The 12819-nt window shown below is 45.3% G+C and overlaps 1 protein-coding gene across 1 annotated transcript in view; it reads left to right on the top strand.

The window, feature by feature from the left end:
• Positions 1–12819, top strand: part of CHST8 (carbohydrate sulfotransferase 8) — a 482689-nt gene that overhangs the window by 273087 nt on the left and 196783 nt on the right. The gene's annotated exons all lie outside the window — the stretch shown is intronic.

Here is a 12819-nt window from a genome sequence, read left to right as displayed (position 1 = left end):
GTGCAATAGCCCCGTCTCCCCAAAAAGACTCAGGACGGCTTATAACAATTCACAGATACAGAAAATAATATAAACAATAAACAAATGACAACACTAAACAATTATCACTACATAAAATTAAAATGACATACTAATAAAGTAGTAATAAATATTTGCCCTCTAAAGACAATTTAAAATATAAACATCATTTAATCCACTCCATATCCAGCATTATGTTCTAATAGAAATGGGGAACACAACGGCACTGACAACCCTCAACAACTCTTAAGAGGGATCATTTAGAGCAGCATTTCTCAACTTGGGGGTCGGGACTCCTGGAGGATCACAAGGGGGTGTCAGAGGGGTCACCAAAGACCATCAGAAAACACAGTATTTTCTGTTGGTCATGGGGTTCTGTGTGGAAAATTTGCCCCAATTCTTTCATTGGTGGAGTTCAGAATGCTCTTTGATTGTAGTGAACTATTATTATTATTATTTTTTGTCGTGTCAGGAGCAACCGCTCCTGTTGTGAGAGAATTGGCCATCTGCAAGGGCGTTGTCCAGGGGACGCCTGGATGATTTTTGATGTTTTATCATCCTTGTGGGAGGCTTCTCTCATGTCCCCGCATGAGGAGCTGGAGCTAATAGAGGGAGCTCATCCGCCTCTCCCCGGATTCGAACCTTCCAGCAGGTTGAGGGTGAATCCAGCAAAGACGGAGATCCTATGGCTGGGTCAACCGGGCAGTGGGGACATCCAGCTGCCTACCCTGGATGGCGAGGCGCTACGCCTGTCACCGTTGGTCAAGAGTCTGGGAGTCCTTTTGGACCCTCTGCTGATGATGGAGGCCCAGGTCTCCGCCGTGAGCAGAACCACCTTCTTTCACCTGCGGCAGGCTAGACTGCTGGCTCTCTACCTGTCCAGGGATGACCTAGCTATGGTGATCCAGACCACGGTCATCTCAAGACTGGACTACTGTCGGTGATCCGGAAGCTCAAGTTGGTACAAAATGCAGCTGCTCGGCTTTTCACGAGAGCTCCGATGAGATGCCACATAACACCAATCTGACTGCAGCTGCATTGGTTACCAATTGAGCACCGGATCACTTTCAAAGTGATGGTACTCACCTTGAAGGCCTTGCATGGTCTGGGGCCGATGTACCTGAGGGACCGCCTCACCCCCTACCAACCCCAGAGACCCCTCCGTTCTGAGGATGGAAATTCCCAGTGTCAAGACCTTGTGTCTAACAGCAACCATACGCAGAGCCTTCACAGCAGTGGCACCATCAGTCTGGAATACTCTGCCACCTGAAGTCCGTGCCTTGCGGGACTTACCAGCTTTCCGCAGGGCATGTAAGACATACCTGTCTCGACAGGCCTTTGATCTTTGATATTGCTGTTTTTAAATTGTGTTAGATTTTAGCCTGTTCTTGTAAGCCGCTCCGAGCCCCAGGGGAGTGGCGGCATATAAGTTTGAATAATAAATAAATAAATAATAGAAATGGCGAACACGATGGCACAGACAGCCCTGAATATCTCTTAATGGGGATCGTTTAGGGTACCATTCCAAAAATTGGCCTCATTTTTGAGAAGGGAGGAGAAAGTGTCTCCAATCTACCAAACGCAAACTCCCGCCTGCTCCTTAAGCAGGAACCGTGCCGAATGGTGCACCCTCTGCAGCATTTTCCAACTTTGCATTCACGTTATGCAGAAATGTTATTTTTCTGATTTGGTATTCACGCGGAGCCGAACCCTTGACAGTGCAATGGCGAGAAGTTATTTGCTTACTCCAAAGGTGTCAGGCGCTCAAGGTAAAGGAGGCTCTGCAGCAGAGGGAAGGCAGCATAAATTAGATGGGTCGCATCAAGTTTGCATAGGAGGAGATATTAATGATGTATCTCGGAACCTCATCCCTCTCGGCTGAGCCGTCCTCCTACACTTCTCCGAATCCCAAACCTAATAGAAGATGTAAGTCATTGCAAGTCTCCTTTGGCAGCTGCCAATGTTCGGCGCGAGATCCTTTTCCCGCAGGTTGGGGCTGATTTGCAATGACGGCGCCGCAGTCAAAAGCACCGTATTCATTGTCATTTGAGTTGAATACATCCAGGCATTGCCCTTGCCAAACGCTCTGGGATTTCTAGTGCATTTGCTTGCAGAAATTGAGATAATCCTAAACATCTTCCTCTTCTTTTCCTCCTTCTCTTTCTCTTTCTTTGTGTTCCTCTTTCTCTTCCTTATTTACACCCCAGCTTTCCTATAAAAGTAGCACTCACTCTGAAGCTGATTTACAATGTAAATACATCCTAACTTAGATATATAGCTTAAATAACATTGACGTCTCCAATGAAATAGAATCAAACTATTTGCAATATCCAAGGGTTGAATGAAAAGTAAGGCCTCTACCTTTGTAACTCCTCAACAGATGGCAGTACTGGTATGCGGCAGGTACTGGCTTGTTCAGTAGACTCTCCATGGCACATTATTGTCAAGATTGCCTGAGAGCATTCGATTTGATCCTGCTTCAGGAAAGGTGTAAGCAGCTGGGGGATCCAGCAAGCAGATTCCTTATGCAGGTGAAGATGGGTGATTTTTTTCCACGGACCCCACACTCATCTTGACATTTTGCGCTTGGTGGCCAATGGTTACATGGCAATTTTCCAAAATGGGGACCTCCACTTGCTGGATGGTGTGTTCCTCAATAGCAGAGTGGGGTTGCCCTGGAATTGGAGCTGTTTGCACCAAAGTCCAACCACACTGGAATGGATGATGCCAGTTCTTGACTCCATCCTGTGATGGGGAATCCTCACCATCAACCTCTTTCATCTCATCCAACGTCTCCTTTGGTGTGCGGCCTTTTAAGGAAAGGAACTTGATGACCGCTCTGTCTTCCACTTGGATCCATTCTCAAACCTCACTCCACTTCAGGACCTGTCACATCAAGACTGTTCTCAGTTCTGGGTTGTAAATTGGCACGTAACCTATAGACCTATATGGGCAGTTTCAACCTCCTGTGATAAATAGAAATGGGTCAAGGGAAATCTTTAATGTACGCCTCTTGTAGATTGAAGTTTGAAATTGTTTGTACGAGGGTTGACCAAAAAGTAATGCCTCCACCTTTGTAATTCCTCAACGGATGGCAGTACCGGTATGCGGCAGGTACTGGCTTGTTCAGTAGACTCTCCTCTACAGTTCCATTTTGACGGGAAGCCTTAGCATTGAATGGTTGTGTTGTTAAAGTGCAAAGTATGGAACCCTGTGCAGACGGTCGGTCCATACAACTTAAGCAACATGCAATCATTGAATTCTTGACAGCAAACGGTGTCACCTCAAAAGAGATTCATCAAAGAATGCAAGCTGTTGATGGTGATTGTGTTGATGTGAGTCCTGTGTGTCACTGGGTGAGTAAGTTTAAAGATGTTGACGTGACACCTTCTGCTGTCAAGAATTCAATGACTGCCTGTTGCTTAAGTTGCATTGACCGACCATCTGCGCAGGGTTCCATATTTCGCACTTTAACAATACAACCGTTCAATGCTAAGGCTTCCCACAAAAATGGAACTGTAGAGGAGAGTCTACTGAACAAGCCAGTACCTGCCGCATACCGGTACTGCCATCCGTTGAGGAATTACGAAGGTGGAGGCATTAATTTTTGGTCAACCCTCGTACAAACAATTTCAAACTTCAATCTACAAGAGGCGTACATTAAAGATTTCCCTTGACCCACTTCTATTTATCACAGGAGGCTGAAACTGCCCATATAAGTCTATAGGTTACGTGCTCATTTACAACCCAGAACTGAGAATGGTCTTGATGTGACAGGTGCTGAAGTGGAGTGAGGTTTGAGAATGGACCCAGTGGAAAACAGAGTTCCGAAAGGCCGCACACCAAAGGAGACGTTGGATGAGATGAAAGAGGTTGATGGCGAGTATTCCCCATCACATGATGGAGTCAAGAACTGGCATCGTCCATTCCAATGTGGTTGGACTTTGGTGCAAACAGCTCCAATTCCAGGGCAACCCCACTCTGCTCTTGAGGAACACACCATCCAGCAAGTGGAGGTCCCCATTTTGGAAAATTGCCATGTAACCAATGGCCACCAAGCGCAAAATGTCAAGATGAGTGTGGGGTCCATGGAAACAATCACCCATCTTCACCTGCATAAGGAATCTGCTTGCTGGATCCCCCAGCTGCTTACACCTTTCCTGAAGCAGGATCAAATCGAATGCTCTCAGGCTCTCTTGACAATAATGTGCCATGGAAACCAGGAGGACTTTTTCAACAGACTTATCCCCCAGGATGAAATCTGGGTCCATCACTCAGATACTGAGACTCAAGTCCAGTCAATGCAATGGAAGCATCCTGACTCACCGCCTCCAAAAAAGGCATGTGCCCAACTCTCGGCAGGCAAGGTCATGCTCGCAGTATTTTGGGACCAGCAGGAAGTCATATGGATGGATTTCCTAGCAAAGGGGACCAGGATCACTGGGGCAGACTAGGCTTCACTGCGGGAGGCCATCCGAACCAAGAGACAACGTGGCATGCTCACCAAAGGTGTCCGCCTTCTGCAAGTCAACACACCAGTTCACAACTCACCTGTCGCCCAAATGGAAGAAGCATGCTCTTCTTGTTTTGACATTCTCCCACATCCCCCTGATTCACCCGACTTTGCACCATCGGACTTTCACTTCTTTCCAACAATGAGTTATTTTTGAAGGGAAAGCCTATTTCAGGCGATGAGCCCAACCCCTCTTCCAAGCAGGAAAGGCACAATCAAAGCCCTCTTGACAGATGGCCATCCAGCTTCCCTTTAACAACAACAACAACAACAACAATACAACCACAGTATCCAAAGGTTGAAAGCGACCCCAAAGTCCATCTAGTCCAACCCTTCTTCCAAGCAGGAAAGACACAACCAAAGCCCTCCTGACAGATGGCCATCCAGCTTCCCAATAATAATAATAATAATAATAATACAACCACAGTACCCAAGGATTGGAAGGGACCCCAAAGTCCATCTAGTCCAACCCTTCTTCCAAGCAGGAAAAGCACAACCAAAGTCCTCCTGACAGATGGCCATCCAGCTTCCCTTTAATAATAATAATAATAATAATAATAATAATACAACCACAGTATCCAAGGGTTGAAAGGGACCCCAAAGTCCATCTAGTACAACCCTTCTTCCAAGCAGGAAAGGCACAACCAAAGCCCTCCTGACAGATAGCCATCTAGCTTCCCAATAATAATAATAATAATAATAATAATAATAATACAACCACAGTATCCAAGGGTTGGAAGGGACCCCAAAGTCAATCTAGTCAAACCCTTCTTCCAAGCAGGAAAGGCACAACCAAAGCCCTCCTGACAGATGTCCATCCAGCTTCCCTTTAATAATAATAATCATAATACAACCACAGTATCCAAGGGTTGGAAGGGACCCCAAAGTCCATCTAGTCCAACCCTTCTTCCAAGCAGAAAAGGCACAACCAAAGCCTTCCTGACAGATGGCCATCCAGCTTCCCTTTAATAATAATAATAATAATAATAATAATAATAATAATACAATCACAGTATCCAAGGGTTAGAAGGGACCCCAAAGTCCATCTAGTCCTACCCTTCTTCCAAGCAAGAAAGGCAGAACCAAAGCCTTCCTGACAAATGGCCATCCAGCTTCCCTATAATAATAATAATAATAATAATAATAATAATAATAATAATAATACAACCACAGTATCCAAGGGTTGGAAGGGATCTCAAAGTCCATCTAGTCCAACCCTTCTTCCAAGCAAGAAAAGCACATTCAACCCCCCCCCCTGACAGATGGCCATTCATCCTCTGTTTAAGAGCCTCAATTGGACTCTGAGGCAGAGAGTTCCACTGTTGAACGGCTCTCCTTACGGTCAGGAAGTTCTTCCTAATGTTCAATTGAATCTCCTTTCCTGACATTTGAACCCATGGCTTTATTGAATCCTAGATGGCTTGGATGTCTCTCAGAAATGGATTTGCCATAAGTCAAAATCAACATGATGCTCATGAACAACAACAGATCTACCCATGTGCTTTAGCGGAGTCTTCCCACTCCTGTGTTCCCAATTCCTCCCAGTGACAGTGGCTCTGATAGCAAGGGCGGATTCTGAGAGTTGCAATTGAAAGAATCCCCTTTCCTTGTGGGGAAAAAAATGGAGGTATAATTCAAGGGCTGCTTGAGATGCGGAGGTGACTAGTACGCGAGTGGCGAGAAGAGCGGGTAATTTGTTTTGGCTCCAAATTGCATTTCCCCCTGCAGTTCCGCATCGGCCTAGCCAGTTAATCATTCACTTTGTAGATGTTTCTGGAGGGATTCGGCTGCCAGGAAGTTATTCTCAGGGTAGATTTGTCTCTTTTGGAAAAAGGTAAAGGGGTTGCAAGAGGCATATGGCGAGGAAGATAAATAATCTCTTAGGTGCGCGCATACGCAGGAGAATTCAGTCTGTCGGCGCGGAGGCAACAAGAACATTCCCAAATCATCACCATCATCATAAGTGGCAACCACAGAATGTCTTCTATACCTTGACTTTCCAGCCAAGTGGGTGCTTTGGTGCATTCAAAATAATTGGTCGATTTAATGCGGAGGACTCCGAAAGGGCTTGCAAAACAGATGGAGGAAAACACCTCTCCCGAATGGAGATAAATGATTCATAAGCGCATAGATATAGGCCCCAGTCACCTTGGAATAAGACATTGGGGCGAATGGGGGTTTTGAGCTGCATTCGTAAGCATCCGTGCTCTCCAAGTCAGTAACTGGATTGAGATGCAGCCCTCCTTCCAAACTGCACGCCTCTCCAAAAGGTCATAATGCCATTTGTGGATCCAAAGTTCTTTAAAGTTGCATAAAATACAAAATACTGTATTTCTTTGGGTTGCTGTGAGTCTTCTGGGCTGTCTGGCCATGTACCAGCAGCATTCTTTCCTGACGTTTCACCCACATCTACGGCAGGGATCCTCAGAGGTTGTACTTACTTACTTAGGCAATCCCTCATTGTCGGAGTAAGGTTATCCCCCAAGGCCAGGCGTAGAGGACAGAAACCACCTGGCATAGAGGACAGAAAATGCGGAATCGTCTTAATCATAGAATCATAGAATCAAAGAGTTGGAAGAGACCTCATGGGCCATCCAGTCCAACCCCATTCTGTCAAGAAGCAGGAATATTGCATTCAAAGCACCCCTGACAGATGGCCATCCAGACTCTGTTTAAAAGCTTCCAGAAAAGAGCCTCCACCACACTCCGGGGCAGAGAGTTCCACTGCTGAACGGTTCTCACAGTCATGGGCCATCCAGTCCAACCCCATTCTGTCAAGAAGCAGGAATATTGCATTCAAAGCATCCCTGACAGATGGCCATCCAGCCTCTGTTTAAATCTTCCAAAGAAGGAGCCTCCACTACACTCTGGGGCAGAGAGTTCCACTGCTGAACGGCTCTCTCAGTCAGGAAGTTCTTCCTCATGTTCAGATGGAATCTCCTCTCTTGTAGTTTGAAGCCATTGTTCCATTGCGTCCTAGTCTCCAAGGAAGCAGAAAACAAGCTTGCTCCCTCCTCCCTGTGGCTTCCTCTCACATATTTATACATGGCTATCATATCCCCTCTCAGCCTTCTCTTCTTCGGGCTAAACATGCCCAGCTCCTTAAGCCGCTCCTCATAGGGCTTGTTCTCCAGACCTTTTATCATTTTAGTCGCTCTCCTCTGGACACATTCCAGCTTGTCAACATGTAAACAGGAAGTATATCCCCAACTGGAACTGGAATAATGGGAAAGTATGTGCAAATCCAGGGAGTGGGGTGAGCTCCCACTGTTAGCCCCAGCTCCTACCAACCTAGCAGTTTGAAAACATACAAATGTGAGTAGATCAATAGGTTCCGCTCTGGCAGGATGGTAACAGCGCACCATGCAATCATTCCAGTGGCCACATGTCCTTGGAGGTGTCTACGGACAATGCCGGCTCTTTGGCTTAGAAATGGAGATGAGCACCAACCCCCAGAGTCGGACACGACTGGACTTAATGTCAGGAGAAAACGTTTAGTTATTCATAGAGATGTTTATGGGGGAAAGGGAGTATAGTGTGTCTTAGAATCAGTGAAATATAGTACTTCTATTAGAGCAGCGGTTCTCAACCTGGGGTCCCCAGATGTTTTGGCCTTCAACTCCCAGAAATCCTAACAGCTGGTAAACTGGCAGGGATTTCTGGGAGTTGTAGGCCAAAACACCTGGGAACCCACAGGTTGAGAACCACTGTATTAGAGGAAACTGTTGGTAAACATGCACACATTCAGGAAAATTGTATGCAAAATAAAGCATTGTTAGGGTCATTCTGTGCAAAATTAAATGCATATCATTATGCACTCTTAATTATTTTTTAAAAACACACCCAGGGATTTAGAATCTTAATTGGATGGATGCCTAATGGTACTTTGTTAATGAACTGGAATAATGGGAAAGTATGTTCAAATTCGGGGAGTGGGATGAGCTCCCACTGTTAGCCCCAGCTCCTGCCAACCTAGCAGTTTGAAAACATACAAATGTAAGTAGATCAATAGGTACTGCTCTGGCAGGATGGTAACAGCGCACCATGCAGTCATGCCAGTGGCCACATGACCTTGGAGGTGTCTACGGACAATGCCGGCTCTTCGGCTTCGAAATGGAGATGAGCACCAACCCCCCGAGTCGGAATCAATTGGATTTAATATCAGGGGAAAACATTTAGTTATATGTAGAGATGTCTATGGGGGGAAGGGAGTGTGTCTTAGAATCAAAGAAATATAGTACATCTATTAGAGCAGTGGTTCTCAACCTTCCTAATGCCGTGACCCCTTAATACAGTCCCTCGTGTTGTGGTGACCCCCAACCACAACATTGTTTTTGTTGCCAATTCATAACAGTCATTTTACTACTGTTATAAATCATAATGTACATATCTGATATGCAAGATGTATTTTCATACACTGGACCAAACTGGGCACAAATACACAATGCACCCACATGTAAATGCTAGTGGGGTTGGGGGAGGACTGATTTTGTAATTTGGGAGTTGTAGTTGCTGGGATTTATAGTTCACCTATAATCAAAGAGCATTCTGAACTGCACCAGCGATGGATTTGAACCTAATTTGCCACACAGAACTCCCATGACCAATGGAAAACACTGGAAAGGTTTGGTGGGTATTGACCTTGAATTTGGGAGTTGTAGTTCACCTATATCCAGAGAGCACTGTGGACTCATGCAATGGTTTATCTGGACCAAACTTGGCACGAGTACTCAATATGCCCAAATGTGAACACTGGTGGAGCCTGGGGAAAATAGACCTTAACTATTGGGAGTTGTAGTTGCTGGGATTTATAATTCATTACAATCAAAGAACATTCTGAACTCCACCAACGATAGAATTGGCTCAAACTTCCCACATGGAATCCCCATGACCATCAGAAAATACTGTTTATTCTGATGGTCTTTGGCGACCCCTCTGACACCCCTTCGCGACCCCCTCAGGGGTCCCGACCCCCAGGTTGAGAAACACTGTATTAGAGGAAACTGGTGGCAAACGTGCACACATTCAGGAAAATTGTATGCGAAATAAAGCACCGTTAGGGTTATTCTGTGCAAAATTAAATGCATATTATTGTGCACTCTTAAATATTTTTAAAAACACACCCAGGGATTTGGAACCTTTGTTGGATGGATGCCTAATGGTATTTTGTTAATGAACTGGAATAACGGGAAAGTATGTGCAAATATCCACATCATGAGGAGACAGCAAAGCCTAGAGAAGACAATTATGCTGGGGAAAGTAGAAGGAAAAAGGAAGAGGGGCCGACCAAGGGCAAGATGGATATGTGGCATCCTTGAAGTGACTGGACTGACCTTGAAGGAGCTGGGGGTGGTGACGGCCGACAGGGAGCTCTGGTGTGGGCTGGTCCATGAGGTCACAAAGAGTCGGAGACAACTGAACGAATGAACAACAACATGTGCAAATATCTATGTGCATCTTCATGTGCCATGTGCTGCGCATAGCTCTGCACAATGCTCCTGGATGCGCAACTTTCCTTCTATTGCACTATGTAAATGTTCTGCTCCTGGTTGGAAGTAGTTTTTCCTGTTTAATTTTGTGGTCCTTACTTCGAAAGTGGCGCAGTGGGTTAAACCACTGAGCTGCTGAGCTTGTTGATCGAAAGGTCGCAGGTTCGATTCCGGGAAGCGGCGTGAGCTTCCGCTGTCAGCCCTAGCTTCTGCCAACCTAGCAGTTCAAAACATGCAAATGTGAGTAGATCAATAGGTACCGCTCCGGCGGGAAGGTAACGGTGCTCCATGCAGTCATGCCGGCCACATGAACTTGGAGGTGTCTACGGACAACGCTGGCTCTTTGGCTTAGAAATTGAGATGAGCACCACACCCCAGAGTCAGACATGACTGGACTTAATGTCAGGGGACTACCTTTACCTTTACTTTACTTCGAAAGTAGTTGTCCTACTCCAGAAACTTCATTTTTATGCCACAAACTATGTTGAATTGCTTGAGACTCGGTGAGATATCCATTCGTAAACAATTGCAAACTGTGTTGCGGGATGTCCGTCCCTCAAAAACAAAGTTTGTGCAGTTTAATAAACCTTTTCCATGTTTTTATGATAGACCCAATTAGGAAATGACATTGATAACACAGGAACAAAATTTTTGTAATTTTGAACCGAATAGAGATATTAAGCATTAGGCATAAAAAGGCCCAACTGCTTCCGGAGGGGAATTGAGACATATATAAGACCTGGATGGAAATTGCACCGAGATGTGAAAAATTAGATGAAATGTATGACGGAACCTGTGCGAAACGGAAATAAACACCTCAATTTGTGACCGTTCTCTGCCATCTAATATGAACAGAGAACAATAAGATCACTTCTAACGCAAAAGAGTGGTTTTGACAGCCCAAATTTCATGCTGTTTTTGAAGTGCAAAGCCTGAAATGGCTTAGAATATCTGGAAGACCAAACATCAGTTAGAAACATAGGCAGTTAGAGTTGGAAGGGACCCCAAAGGTTATCTCGTCCAACCTGCCCTGCCATGCAGAAAGGCACAGCTAAACCACTCCCGAAAGATGCCCATCCAAGCTCTGTTTCAAGACTGTGAAGGAGTGTGGTTAAAGCTTACTGCCACCTAATGTGTGAGGAAAGCTGGGCAACGATCAATATCAGCTTAGGAGCTATTTTATAAAGGGACTATTAATTACAGAAGGCTTTATCCATTTGATAGCGTAGCGTTTACAGTCCCTGGCTTGACTCCACTTCCCATGCAGGCTGTTTGCCTTGAGAGAAACTGTATCAGGCAAGGCTTGAGGAAAACAGTAACAAGTTTATTTTAACAGGAGTATAACATGTTTAACTGTTCTTTCACAAGAGGCACAAATCTTGATTGGTTACATTAGTAAGGTTTCATGAGTAATCTCAGGCACAGACTTCAAGAAGTTTCTATAAGCAGATGTAACTCTTCTGGACAACTGTCCTAATAAAACAAATAAGCTAAAAGGCTTATTAACAGAATTGGCTCCCAGCCAAACCTTGATTCTTAACTCAGAATCAATAACCCCCTGTAGTTTTATCACTACCGGGTCCTTTTCTGTAACCCCTTTGGTCACCAAATCCCTGAATCTCCACCCAGAGACTCAGTCTTCCCAGTAGCTCACCGGCTTACTGACTGACTTTCAAAACAGCTGCCCCGTGAAGAGGAGGTTGGCTCCGCCCCTGTTGCTATGGCAACCCAGCTAACGCCAAGCCACCATCTCCAACAAAATATATTCCTTCATACTTACCATTTATACTTACCATTTACTTACCATACTTACCATACTTACCACTGTCTAAACAACACATAAACATGAGAATAAAAGTTACACATCGTCACAAAGACCTCCAAAAAAGGAGACTCCTCAACCCATTCCACTCCTGGCCAGTTCTCACAGCCCAGAAAGTCCTCCCTAATCATACGTTTAGAAAGTATCCCGAGGAGCATCCAGTCCAACCTTGTACCATCCAGGAATACACAGTCTAAGCACTCCTGGAAGATGCTCATCCAACCTCTGTTGACCTCCAAAGAAGGGAGATCCACCACACTTGTTTTAGAGCTGGAATTTAGGGGTCTTTGCTAGGAGGCAGAGACCTATCAGACTCCTTAAAGCAGTGTTTCTCAACCTGGGGGTCGGGACCCCTGAGGGGGTCGTGAGGGGGTATCAAAGAGGTCGCCAAAGACCATCAACAAACATAGTATTTTCTGTTGGTCATTGGGATTCTGTGTGGGAATTTTGACCCAATTCTATTGTTGGTCGAGTATAGAATGCTCTTTAATTGTAGGTGAACTATAAATCCAAACAACTACAACTCCCAAATGTCAAGGTCTATTTTCCCGAGACTCCACCGGTGTTCACATTTGGGCGAATTGAGTATTCGTGCCAAGTTTGGTCCAGATCCATCATTGCATGAATCCACAGCACTCCTCTGGATATAGGTGAACTACAACTCCCAAATTCAAGGTCAATGCCCACCAAACCCTTCCAGTGTTTTCTGTTGGTCATGGGAGTTCGATGTGCCAAGTTCGGTTTAAATCCATCCCTCGTGGAGTTCAGAATGCTCTTTGATTATAGGTGAACTATAAATCCCAGCAACTAGAACTCCCAAATGTCAAGGTCTATTTTCCCCATACTCCGCTAGTGTTCACATTTGGGCATATTGAGTATTCATGCCAAGTTTGGTCCAGATCCATTGTGCTGGTACGGCTGTACCAGGAGCTCCAACTTTGTTTTCTTTCTGTTATTCGTTTGCAGTCATAGGGCAG

The sequence above is a fragment of the Anolis sagrei genome, chromosome 8 (assembly GCF_037176765.1).
Source record: "Anolis sagrei isolate rAnoSag1 chromosome 8, rAnoSag1.mat, whole genome shotgun sequence".
Lineage (NCBI taxonomy): Eukaryota > Metazoa > Chordata > Lepidosauria > Squamata > Dactyloidae > Anolis > Anolis sagrei.
This window is presented reverse-complemented; position numbering and strand designations above follow the sequence as displayed.